Source organism: Protopterus annectens, chromosome 4.part1 (genome assembly GCF_019279795.1).
Source record: "Protopterus annectens isolate FY-2018-M chromosome 4.part1, PAN1.0, whole genome shotgun sequence".
Classification (NCBI taxonomy): Eukaryota; Metazoa; Chordata; order Ceratodontiformes; family Protopteridae; genus Protopterus; species Protopterus annectens.
Window position 1 is genome coordinate 940604054 of NC_056734.1, and position 13063 is coordinate 940617116.

Consider the following 13063-nt stretch of genomic DNA (forward strand, 5'->3'; position numbering starts at 1 on the left):
CATGTAACAGCATGGAGTAACAGACACCAGTGTGAAAGTGCATACCCACAACCAATCTCAACACAGTCACAGTCACATTATGGTAAGCCTAAGTAATACTACAGTATATGGACTGTGTGATCAAAACCATCCTCATATGTGCCACTCACACACTAACACTACATATACTGGCCCAATACACAGTGTAGTCTGATGCCTGACTGTGGTATGGGACATGTTTCGATTTGGCCCTACAAACATATACGCTGATAGGGTACCGTAAACTGGAGCAGCATGCAACATCAGGTAGAACAGGACCAAGAACAATGACATCTACCACAGTCTGTACACAGGCCAAGTAGCATATTCACCATACACACTCTGTCAACAATCACCATAAATACACAGACCTCACTAATGTACAGATGAAAACAGAATGTCCAGGTTTTGTCCTCAAATATAAAGTCTACTATACATAACATGTCTAGCAGTCTGATATCTCACTGGCTTGTTATCAGGTATTATGTCAGTAAATAATGATATACTGTACATATGCACTTCTTACTGCAGGACATATAGACAAAGGGTGACAGACTTGGGGGACAGAGGCAAAAACACAGGGCCAATATTGACATATTGCTGTGATAAACTGAGAAAATTCCTGAGTAACAGGGTTTGTTGTGACATATCTCTTCTGGGAGATATGAAGTCAGTAACTCACATGGATGTCACCATGTACTGACTGCAATCATCACAGTATGCTATTGCATTTCTAAAAATAGGAAATGTGTGAGTAACAAACTACATGTAAGACTCCAAACTCTGGCCAGTCTGCAGATAGCCCTACAGGTAAGAGTTTCCTCAACCACATAACACTGTCATGCCAAAATTTAAATAATTATAACGGCCATAGCCACACAAACCCTGTTAAACCAACATTACTTTAAATGTAGAACAGCAGTACTTACATTCTGTCCCAATGTCTGGAACATCCCACTCCTGTTTGTTGGCCTGTCTCCACAGTGTATGTTGTAAGAGGTATTTCCAACTACCCTATGTGATGCTGTTAGTAAGACACCCACATGATGCCCTGCTCACAGTGAAGGAAAAGGGCCATTACCCACATGAAGTGCTTAGTTATAGGAGTGTGTTTCCATGCAAGTGGCTATAGGAATGATGCCACAGCTGTTCCACATGCAATTAGCAAGTGGGGGACTAAACTTTGTGCACAGGCCATCAGCTGTTCATGAGCAGTACTTACAAAACTTGAGTTGCTACATATTCAAAATAGATTTACTTTTCCACATCCACCAGAGAGGGAGAGAGAGGCAAAGTAAGAAAGGACAGAAGTAAGAGTAAGAGCCAAGTGTGTATATGTATGATCCGTGTGTGGAGAGTGGCATCTGGGTATTATAATGATTGCCTATATTGTTTACTAATCCATACTGTCACATATTAATTGCACATGGCTGTACATATTTATGACTGAGGATTTTCTACAAGAACCTCTATAGTGTTTGAAAACTGCTGGTCTTGTAATGTGGACAGTGGAACATATAGATCCTCAATATAATGATGTAGCAAAACCCACACTGCAATGGATCCTGTTATTACACAATCACCTCAACACACACACTTACCAGTACTGAGTTTCAAACCCCTACCTGAGGTATGTATTGCTATTACAGTGTTATGCAGTTATTGCACGTGCCTCAGAGCTTACATTTTGGAGAGGTGTTCAAAGGTATCTTTGAAGGTGAGTAACATCAGCAACAGTGCTCAAGGAGGGGAAAGGGAAGTGTAGTAATTGTGAATGTCCACAAAAGCAGGTGTCAATGAAGACACACATACACTCTGTCAGGGAAACACACACATTATCACAGTTGGCAGGAACAGAATTAAAACTCTTACCTATGTAATTTGCTATATTACAGTATTACACAGTTATCAGAAGAGCCGCAGAACTTATATGGATGAAATATGGCCAAAGGGTTATTTCAAGGTGAATGACATCAGCAGGTGTGCTAAATTAGGGCAGTGGGAGGTGTAGTGAGTGTGAACACTAATCTACACACACACACACACACACACACACACACACACACACACACACACACACACACACACACACACACACACACACACACACACATTTTCCACTACTGAGATGCATAGGTTCATTGCTTCACATGTGTGTAGTGAATGGGCCTGAAGACTGTACAAGGCTAGGCAAAGGGAATACCTTGGCATCAGGCCACATGACAATAGTCTTTAGTGTGGCTCAGGGGTGTAGTCCCTGGAGTGGTCCCTGGGGTGGGCATTGTATTTACCATCCACTCATCTGGGTTACTATTGTGGGTGGACAGTGATGTGCACTGCTTCCATAAATCTGATCTATATTCCATAACATGGACAGTGTCTGGGTTGTGCACATGTCCCACATGCATGTTCTTTGATGTGTGGACATGTACTTGAGGTCTCTGGAGAATGTTGTTTAGATAAATTATCTTCTGATGTAGCATTCCTGATCTCATTTAGTGAGACCTGGCTATGGAATTGAGGTCATGCTTGCACCTACATTGACAGCATGATACAGGTATTCAGTGGAGTTAGTGGCATCTGTCCATACAGGGCATGTGTATAAAGCATGGTATTCTCTTTGTGTGTTACATTTGCAGATTCTACAGTAGTTGCGGCTTCCAGTGGGGAACATAGCAAAAGGGCCACTGTAAGCATTTATTTGCCTACTGCGGGGATGGAACAGTGTGCCATGTCCTTTTACTTGCTGGATAACACACACTCAGTCAGGAGATGTAACACATCACAGTACTTTCTGATGTCAGTGGCATTGTTGTAGTCAAGAGGCATGTAGTCCACTGCAATCACACTGTGGTTACTGTCTGTGAGGCAATATGCAGGGAACTACCAATATAGTGGTTGTTGCCTAGCCAAGTGTGTTTGTGTATGAGACATGGGTGAAGAGTGTTCTCTGAGTAATAGAAGGGTTGCCTATATTGTTCACCAATCTGTAATGTCACATGTAGGGTTATGGATTGTCTACACCAGCCTCTCTGGTGTTTGACGGCTGTTGTCCTTGTAAGGTAGACATTTCGACATATACTAGGTCCTCAACATAATTTAGCAAAACCCACCCCACAATGGATCCTGTTATTACACAATCACAGCAACCTCCACACAGGATATTGATGACAGACACAGACACACACTTGCCAGTACTGAGATTCAGACCCCTATCTAGCTATGTATTGCTACTATAGTGTATTGCATTTATCGCATGTGCCACAGAGCTAATAGGATGGATGTTGTCCCAAGGTACTTCTTAGGTGAGGAACATCACCAGCCCTTGTAAATACTGGCATCGAGTGATGTAGTGGGAGAGAAATCCCAAAAATAATTTCACCCTAAATACACATTTGCCAGGGGTGAGGTTCAAACCACTATCTAACAATCCTTACAGACAATTATGGTTATGCATTTACCACATGCACAACTGACTTGACATGGTTTAGGGTTGGCAACATGTACTTCTAAGGTGGATGATATCTGCGTGACTGCTAAAGTCAGGCACTGAGATGTGTTCTGGGTGTAAATGGGGCCAAAATCTTTGAGATACACTCATACATATGTACACACACAAACACTTGCAACAGATGAGATTCAAACCCATACCTGTGCAGTTACTACTACTACATTGTTCTGCATTAATGGCATGCACAATGGAGCTTATATGTTGGAGAGCTCTCCACATGTATCTTTGAAGGTGATTAATATCAACAGCAGTGCTAAAGGAAGGATAAGGGAAGGGTAGTAAGTGTGACTGTCCATAACATCAGGTATTATTAAAGATGCACGCACACACTCTCTCACACAAACACACACAGTTTCACAGTTGCCATGTCTGGGATTAGAACTCCTACCTAACTAGTATGTCACACTATCTCATTACACAGTTATCACAAGTGCCACGGAGCTTATGGGGTTGGCTCTTATCCAAAGGGGTATTTCAAGGTGACTGACATCAGCAGGCTTGCTAAAATAGGGCAATGAGAGGTGTAGTGACTGTAAATGGCCTCACACACACACACACACACACACACACACACACACACACACACACACACACACACACACACACACACACACACACACACACACACACACTTTCACAGATTTCCACACACACACAAAGTTTCATGCTTGCAATGTAAGGGATTAGAACTCCTACCTAACTAGTATGTTACACTAGAGCATTACACATTTATTGCTAGCACCACCAGAGCTTATTGGGCTGAGATTTGGGCAGAGGGTTATTTCAATGTGGCTGACATCAGCAGGCTTGCTAAAGTAGGGCAGTGGGAGGTGTAGTGACTGTGAATGGCCTTATCATTCACCTCCACACACAAAGTTGCACAGTTGCCATGACTGGCATTAGAATACCTACCTAACATGTTACACTATAGCATTACACAGTTATCACAAGCACCATAGAGAATGTGGGGCTGAGATTTGACCAGAGAGTTATTTCAAGGTGACTGACATCAGCATGAGTGCTAACATGGGCAATGAAAAGTGCAGCATGTGTGAATGGGCTATAAACCATTCCTCTGGAAACACACACACAACACTCAGTCACACACAACTTTACATTTGACAGGACTGGGTATACAAATGCTAGATGAATACTGATTTCTACTATCATGTTACACAGTTATCACAAGCACCACAGACACTATAGGGGTGAGGGCTACCAAAAGCAATGTCTACAGTGATTGACATCAGCACATCATGTGATATTGGCCAATTGGATGTGTGGTGGGTGGGACAGGCCTCATGACAGAAATCTCTCTTTCACTGTCTGTCTCTCTCTTCCCCACATCTTTGTGTGTGTATGTTTGTCATATTATAGTGTGTTGGCCTTGGATATGTGTGAGTATTCCTATCCAATGTGTGTGCAAAGCATGAATGGTGTGCAATATGGTGTGTGTGCACAAACATCTGAGACTGACAGATATGTATAGTCCACTGTTGTTGTCAGACACGGGCTTCATTTCTCTAAGTGTAGAAGCATGCCCAATATGATCTTCTGTACTGAGTGTGTGAATCCATTCCAGGTAGTTTGTACTCCGTTCCAAGATTTGGTGTTCTATATCTACATTTAGCGACTTATTTCTGCAGGATATCTGTAGACAGGTTGACAATATGGAGTCACAATGGGCGAAACATAGTGGGATACTGTAACTATTGTGTCTGTGCTGCTTGTGTTACATGGTTGGTGTTAGCAGAGATATTCAGACATATGAACTGAATTACACTGTGTTGTATTATGTCATCAACTACTGACAGATATACTTATTTGCTCACAGTTATTTCCTGGGAAATACAAGATGAATGAAGCTGTGTCCGGTATTGTGGTCTGCAGCCTACATATTCTTGCACACTCATGCCATTCTGGAGGGGTAGCTGCAGACACTTGCTGATGGGTCTGTGTAAATGGTCCATCACCTTGGTACTGTGGTGGCTGAGGATCCCTTGCTTGTACATATATCGACGTAACAGAATGGCCATATCCTGCTGTGGCCATACCTCTCAGCTGTACAGATTCACCCAGGTTACGCAGAGCAGGGCTCATATATCTGGTCAGTTCCCCTTCACATTGTGATTTATGAGCAGGTTTGAAGCCACCCATTACTGTGTTTTCAGGCAGGCGTAGTATGGGCACACATCAGAGTTTCAGACTTCACACACTCCATGATGTCCATGCTTCTACACCCCCCACACTGTTATTCTGTCCTCTTCCGAACATTATGCGAGCAATATCTGAGAAGTATCCCTGTAGTTGTGCCTTCATCCCAGCAATATTAAGGGTTGGTCCACAGTTCATGCAGTAGGACATGGTGGTCATGCTACTAGGATTGTCAACATGTCCTTGCATTTGTGTTCTGTGGACTATGTTATGTTGTTAGTTGGGACCCCTTGAGATAATATACATTGGCAGTATGGGTGAGGTACAGGCCTTTGACAGAGGACTGTAGGGCATTTGATAGTGATGCAGGCCATCTGTAGCAGGCCAGTGCATTCTGTCACTCCTACACTCCCAGGCTGTGAAGCAGTAATGGTTGAGTAGGGATGAAGGGGTGGGGGGTGAATGATTAAGGGTTGTTAAGTACTTTCAGGCAGGACACAGGGTTTCACACTTTCCTTTGTGGACAAAATGAGTGGACAAAATTACAACTCAACTACACTCAAGTGAGATCAAAGAAGGTGGTAGTGAGAAGAAAAAATGCAGTATCAAATGAGAGTATATTGTGTATTATTAGGAAGGTGAGAAACCCCATTTTATTTTTATTTTTAATTTAGGGATTATTTGAACTCTTTTTTTGATTTAAAACAGGGATTAATTTAGGGGACTCTTTGAAAGGAATAATGATAGAGACAGGTTCCAGGGAAGTAACAAAGCAATTGTAAGTGGGACAACTACAGTAGTACAGACAAGTACAGCAATACTGTGGACAGCTACATATAATTACTGGCATAGTATGTAAGGGTACTTGTATACTAGTAAGGACTGTCACTAGGTGGGCCATGAAGGTCTCAAGAGGTAGGTTGAAAAGCGAATGGAAAGGCACAGCTACAGCATTAGGATAACACATCAAAGCATGCATTGTAAAAATAACCCAAGCATCCTTTTTAACATTACAGGTTGGATTTTGGAAAATCCTAAGGGTTTTGATTGATTCCCACAAGTGGTCTGCAGAGAGAGATTGGCAGCTAGCTAATGGTTAAGCTGGCAGACTCAAGTTAGAAACAACAATATCTCTATTAAGCCCTATTTAGTTAAAAGAACTGAGAGATTGTAATATTTGTGACATTTGTCAAGATTATTCACTTTTAAATTGTGAATATATATTAATGTGGTAGTATTTATATATTATTATATAATTTATATATAGTATTTATTATTTATTATTGATGTATTGTTTAAAATAAAAATGATGAAATGGGTGAAAAATTGCTTTTGCTTATTTAATTGCTTTCTCTGCTATTTTATTTTAACATTAAGGGTGAACTATTAACATTATACTTTTGTTTTTTGGGTTTGAAATGTGGTGAATGTTTTCTTGTTTTTTTTTGTTTTTTGTGTATTACTTTTTTTTTTGGTGTATGTGGATTTAAATGGGAGTGGTATTTGTTTGTTGGTTTTTGTAAGCACTGGATTGAAGGCAATTGAAAGTGAGATGGTATTAAATATTTTTTAATTTTTTTCTTTTTCTTTTCTTCAGTTTTTCAGCTGGACTTTGACTGTTTTTGTTGGTTTTTTTTTGGTGTCTGTCTCGGTTTGTCTGCTTTTGGTTACCTGTATGTACAATTATAAGGGTTCAGTTTTATGTTATACTCTTTCTAGGTACTTCCTCTGTACTACTGTGTGTGTAGTCTGGGCTCCAATTCGGGGTATGCCTCCTTTCTTCTGATGGTTGAGGATATGACAGATTGACAGTGAGTATGGATGCATTGCTGAATTGGTATTGCTGGGATTGCTTGTGGTTGTTGTGGCAATTATCAGAACATCAGAACAGATGGCCCAGTAATGACCATTGGTGGACACCAAGACACAACCCTCCATGCCTACATGCTGACAACTTCTACACAATATAGAGCACACAACAACCTAACACACAGACCCCTGCATATTGTACACATGTTACAATCTATCCTGTAAACTGGGCCAGCTCAGCTAATCTGTGCTCTACTGTTATTAAACCCACACATGCATGTTACTGTAAACATTTGCTATGACTGTACTGGTATTTCAAGTACTCTGCTGGCTTCCATTTTGTTTTGTATTCTGACCTATCATGCAGACTAGAGGCGTATCAGTAGAGTACAGATCTTAGGTTTTATTTTCCTACACTTCAGTTTCAGACTTATTACCCTTCAGTACTAACATACAACTGGCAGACCTGTTGTAGTCTGTCTGTGTAGGTCTGGAGGGGGGATATTCACCATTGCTATCAATTGGAGGCCTTAGCACAGCCTTTCTTTATGGTCATCTACACTTGTCCTGCTGGCTGAGGCTGGTGGTACATATGTGAGCCTCACTGACATGCATGTGTGTGTCTTATGGGCACACATTTAGGCCACCACATGTACTGCAATGGAATTTGTCACCTTGTCCAGTACTGCCTACTTTGTTGACACCAGTATTTGTTATGGATTTCATGCTGCCTATATAGGTGTCCACTATCTTCAGCCATCCCATTTATCCACCCAATTCCCTTGCATGCTCACATCCATACCATAGATACAACTAGCAGAACATACTACTCCATCCAGCAATTGATAGGAAGAGTGACTTACCTTGTGGCTATGCCAATACTGAGGATGGTGCTTGACAGCTGACTATGTTGGATGCACATAGTACACTCCCTATACATGGCAAAGCACAGGTAGTGTCATGTTTGGCATCCCTTTTACTGTATGTGCAAGTCAGAGAGAGGTGTCATTCTCTGGGTCCCTACCATGTCAGTGTATGTGCTATGCATTGCCACTTTGCCAAAGCCTGGGAATACTGGGCATGCCTCCTTCTGCCTACATGGGCAGGCTAAGGTTGTTCCTCTTCCGAGTCCCTCTGTGCCTGTGATGGCCTTGGCAATAGTGGGGGGCTGTGTGGCCCTGCCCCATGCTGTAGCTGCTGCAGCTATTTCCGCAGGATTGTATTATGTAGCATGGCACATACAATGAAACTTTGTGTACATGTAGCTGGAGAGTACTGCAAAGCTCCACTGGATATATCCAGGCACTGGAACCGTGACTTAAGCATCACAAACACATGCTTTATTATGATCCTGGTTTGTGCGTGTGCCTGGTTATGGAGTTCTTGTTCTCATTTGGGTGCATTTCTGATGGGTACCATGGCTCCACTGCATAACCAGCATCTCCCACTAGGTGGCCATATGGGATGCCCCTACTGGCATATTTCTGGTACAGCTGTCTCATATGCCAGATGTGGGAGTCATGATAGCTTTCAGGACTGCCAGCGCACACATTCAAGATAATGCCCTGGACATCGCACATGACCTGGTAGTTGATGGAGGGGAAGCCCTTGTAGTTGATGTAGACCCTACACCCCTTGCCAGGTGCTGCTTTGATGTGTATGTGCATGCAGTCTATAGCACCCACTACCTCAGGGTATTCTGCTATTTGGTGGAAGAGATGCATATTGCTGGTCAAGACCTCATGGATGTTGAGAAAATATATGTGCTCACCGGTATGTGCTGACATGGCATCCAGGAACTGGTGGAGTACCCTGGATGCTGATGCCTATGAGATCCCCATGATAACCCCAGTTGTCCTTTGGAAGGTACCTGTGGCTAGTATTCTTAACCCTACACATACCTTGGCATCCACTGAGATGAGTTCCCCTCTGTTGGTTCTGTGTGTGAGGCATGGCGAGCACAGGTCAATAATTTGCTGTAAAATGTCCCTGTCTACCCTATAGTGCTCCACTATCTCCCACTCATGTAGCTCCTGGTAGGTTACTCTGGGTCTGTACACTCTTCTCCTTGTCCTCACTGTGGGTTGGTCGTCAGCATTCACATCCTCACCACCCACAGTCTTTTCCACATATTGCTGTATGAGAGCAAGAGCAGCCCCTAACATTTTGTTAGTTTTGTCAGGTAAAATGTCCCCGTCTGTGTACACTGGTGGTGTAGAGTTTGTGGAAAAAAACAGAATGAAAGGTGTTTATATAGTTTATAGTAGTGTGCTGGGCTGGGCTACTGCCTGTGTAATTGGCTGATTCTGATACATTTCACCTGCCAGCTATGCTAGTTCTCCTTGATTGGTTTCCTATTGCTGTTTTCCTTTCCCATTGCCTTCCCGTTTAAGCCCCAAGGCGCGGCACACATACCCAGTGCTCAGATGTGAACAGAGCTGCTATTTCCTATTTTTTTTTTTTTGCTTGTTTAAAACCCAGTGCATGGCACGTGCAATGTAAACACTGCTAAGCAGCCTCAGACACCCTCCCCCTTCCTTAGCTGTGCTTAGCTAAAGGCAAACACAGACCACAGAGCTCCAATAAGCTTACAGCATGCATGACACTCCTCCTTATGAGGTCATCTACCTCTTATACCATGGTGTTGCTGCACCTACACGGTTGGGTGCAAGCTAACACTGAGAGGAAATCTGTGACTCAGTATCAATCCCCTCATTTGCATAAACCAAAATGCTAATTTGTAGTTACCACAATCACACTGAGTCTTCCCTCTTAGCAACCACTTGTCCCCTGGTATTGTTGTCTTATGCATGTCATTGAGTATCATGGCAAAATGCTGATTTGGGTTTAAAAGTTTATTTCCAACTTTTTGTCTTATTTTTGGGCTGATCCCATTTGTGCACCTCTGCCCTATGCTTAAACAGCCGAAATCAACAAAAAAAAAATAAAAGTTATTTTTTTTTATAATTTTGCAACTATTTCCCATGCCAATGGCCATATATTTGGCATTGGTATGCCTACTACATTGAATGCATGCTTTCTTTGGAGCCGTCATGCCTCCGTTTTGTAATTTGCAGAAATGTATTCGGTTATTAACCCAATACATTTCTGCACGTTACACTATTCCTGCACAGACACCTGCCTGCTTCCTGGATCACTAATTCACCTCATTTGCATGGTTTTAACCAGCAAATTGGGTAATTAGCATAAAGCAGTGGTGTCCATGCAGGAATAGTGCAGGAGCGCTTGTGCACGTCCCAGGAGCTCATTCCTGGATCGCTCATCAGTCATATTGCATGTAGCAGCTCTTGCACTATTCCTGCACACCACGCAGGGCTTGCTGAATCCTGGGGAATAGTCTTAATTACGTGCTTGAATAGCGAATATTTTCAGTGATTAATGAATTTTTGATAAATAGTTTATGAAAAAATAGATGATTCTAGTGCACCATCCTTTTTTAATAATGGTCAAATCTCAAACAAATATTCTTCCATTGATTACAGGAAACTTTGCATACTAGATCAAACTGTCATTGAAAGATAGCACAAATTTCTCCAACACTTCCATGCTGCCATCCCAAACCAAGCATTTTCACAAACTATGTTTGTAAAAAAATGAAAAAAGAAAGAAATCATTAGGATGCACTCAAAAAATAATGCAATGCTCCAGATAACCCATAAAAAGTCATCATAAATTGGAGCAAATACTTATCCCATCCCTGTATAGCTGACTTATAAATGACATTTATTATCATAGAACATGTTTTTGCAAGTAGTTGTTCAAGCAAATCCAATAAAAAATCATTTAACTCCTCTGTATATAAATCAGATTCCTCTAAATAAATTCTAACCACTCATGAACCACCTTGATAAAGAATACTAGTATATTATGATTTAACATCTAGCATACACAGAGATATGACAGCAGTAATGTATTAGTCTCTTCAAAAACATTTAAAACTCTTATTCTCTAGTCATGCTAGTTGATGAGTTTAAATAATAGCTAAACATAAAAAGGTTAAATGTTTTAACTTTAAGCCTACGAAAGGAGGTGGAGGAATAATTATTTTATTATGCTTACCATATACTTCCTTATGTTTATTCTGTTCATCTACTCAAAATCATGACTTCCATGAATTAAGATTGTTTAGAATAAAATTATCACAGATTGTACATGAACATTATATGATTTACTTATTTGCAGGCAGCAAAATTTCTCCAGATGAATAAATGGCCGCCGTTCAAACTATCATTGATAAGATAAAAAAAATTCATAAAAATTGTATATCTATACCTTTCCCCCCCTTAGGAAATCATAGGTGTGGGTCGCAGTTGGGTAACTAACTGTATCTACGACTTCTTAGACCTAGAGTAACCTGTAGTAAATCCGGTTTTATCATTTAATTACCAATTTAATTACCCAGTGAGTTTGATGTTACTCTTGATGTTACAAAATAATAGTTATTTTTTGGTAACCTAGATGTAAAAATCTGTTTACTTCCCCCACCAATGACATCGGAGCCATCAGCCATGAGCAACAACTGGTACAATTAATGGGATACACTTTATTTTAATTTAAGCTATTAGATTTAGTACTGAATAATGAATAATTGTTTCATGATTAACAAGGCTACACCTACAGACATGGGGGGTAGCGATGGGCTTTAAATAGAATCGATACGCAAACTTAGTGGTTCTAGGAAAGAAAGGAAGAATTTAATGTTTTACACTTTTGGCATGTAACATGTTAAATTTGCGTTTAGGTTGTGGATGTCCTTCTCATAGGCCAACCCGAGTCGTTAACAGATTTTTGGAATCCACCTCAGATATATCTTTCAGTTTAGCTTATTAAAAAAGAATAGTGTTTGCTTGTTCATTTTTTAAATGACTTTAATATTAATTTAGTTTTTGAGGATCTTGTCATCAAACTTTTGATAGTTTGATTACTTGACATAGACTTCTATAAGCTTACATTTTTTTCTGTTTATGAAAAGTGAGTACTCACTATCACATAAAGTAACTTTTTTAGCCAGAATGCTGGTAGGCATGTGTTTAACAGTCAATAAGGCCATAATAGTCAGACAATTTTAATAATATTATAATAAAACTTTGGTATTACTGCAACTTATAGATATCTGTCACATTTTTTTTTTCTTTCCTATCACTTTTTTCTTTCTTGTCCCTCTCTTTTAGATAACATATCACTTCAGCGTGACTTGGATAGTTTCTGTCAATCAAACATCTGTCTCACAAGGACTTCCTGTTAAGACAGACTAATAAACCATCGATTGCACATTTCAGTTTACTTCTCTAGATTTAAGTAATCTCTCTACACACTTCTTGTATTAAAACTTATTTTTATTAAGTATTAGAGCAGTTTCTTCAGCTGTTATCATCTCTGAAAAATGAACAGTAACTCTACTGTTACATGCAGGAGGAACAATTATTTGTATAATAGGCATCACCAGGCCTTCTAAGCTTTCATGCAATGTTAACATCAGCGTACTGTATCTGTTGTGATTTTAATGTTCACTTTGAGGCTTTTCTCTGCTGAACTCTACTGAAAAAGGAC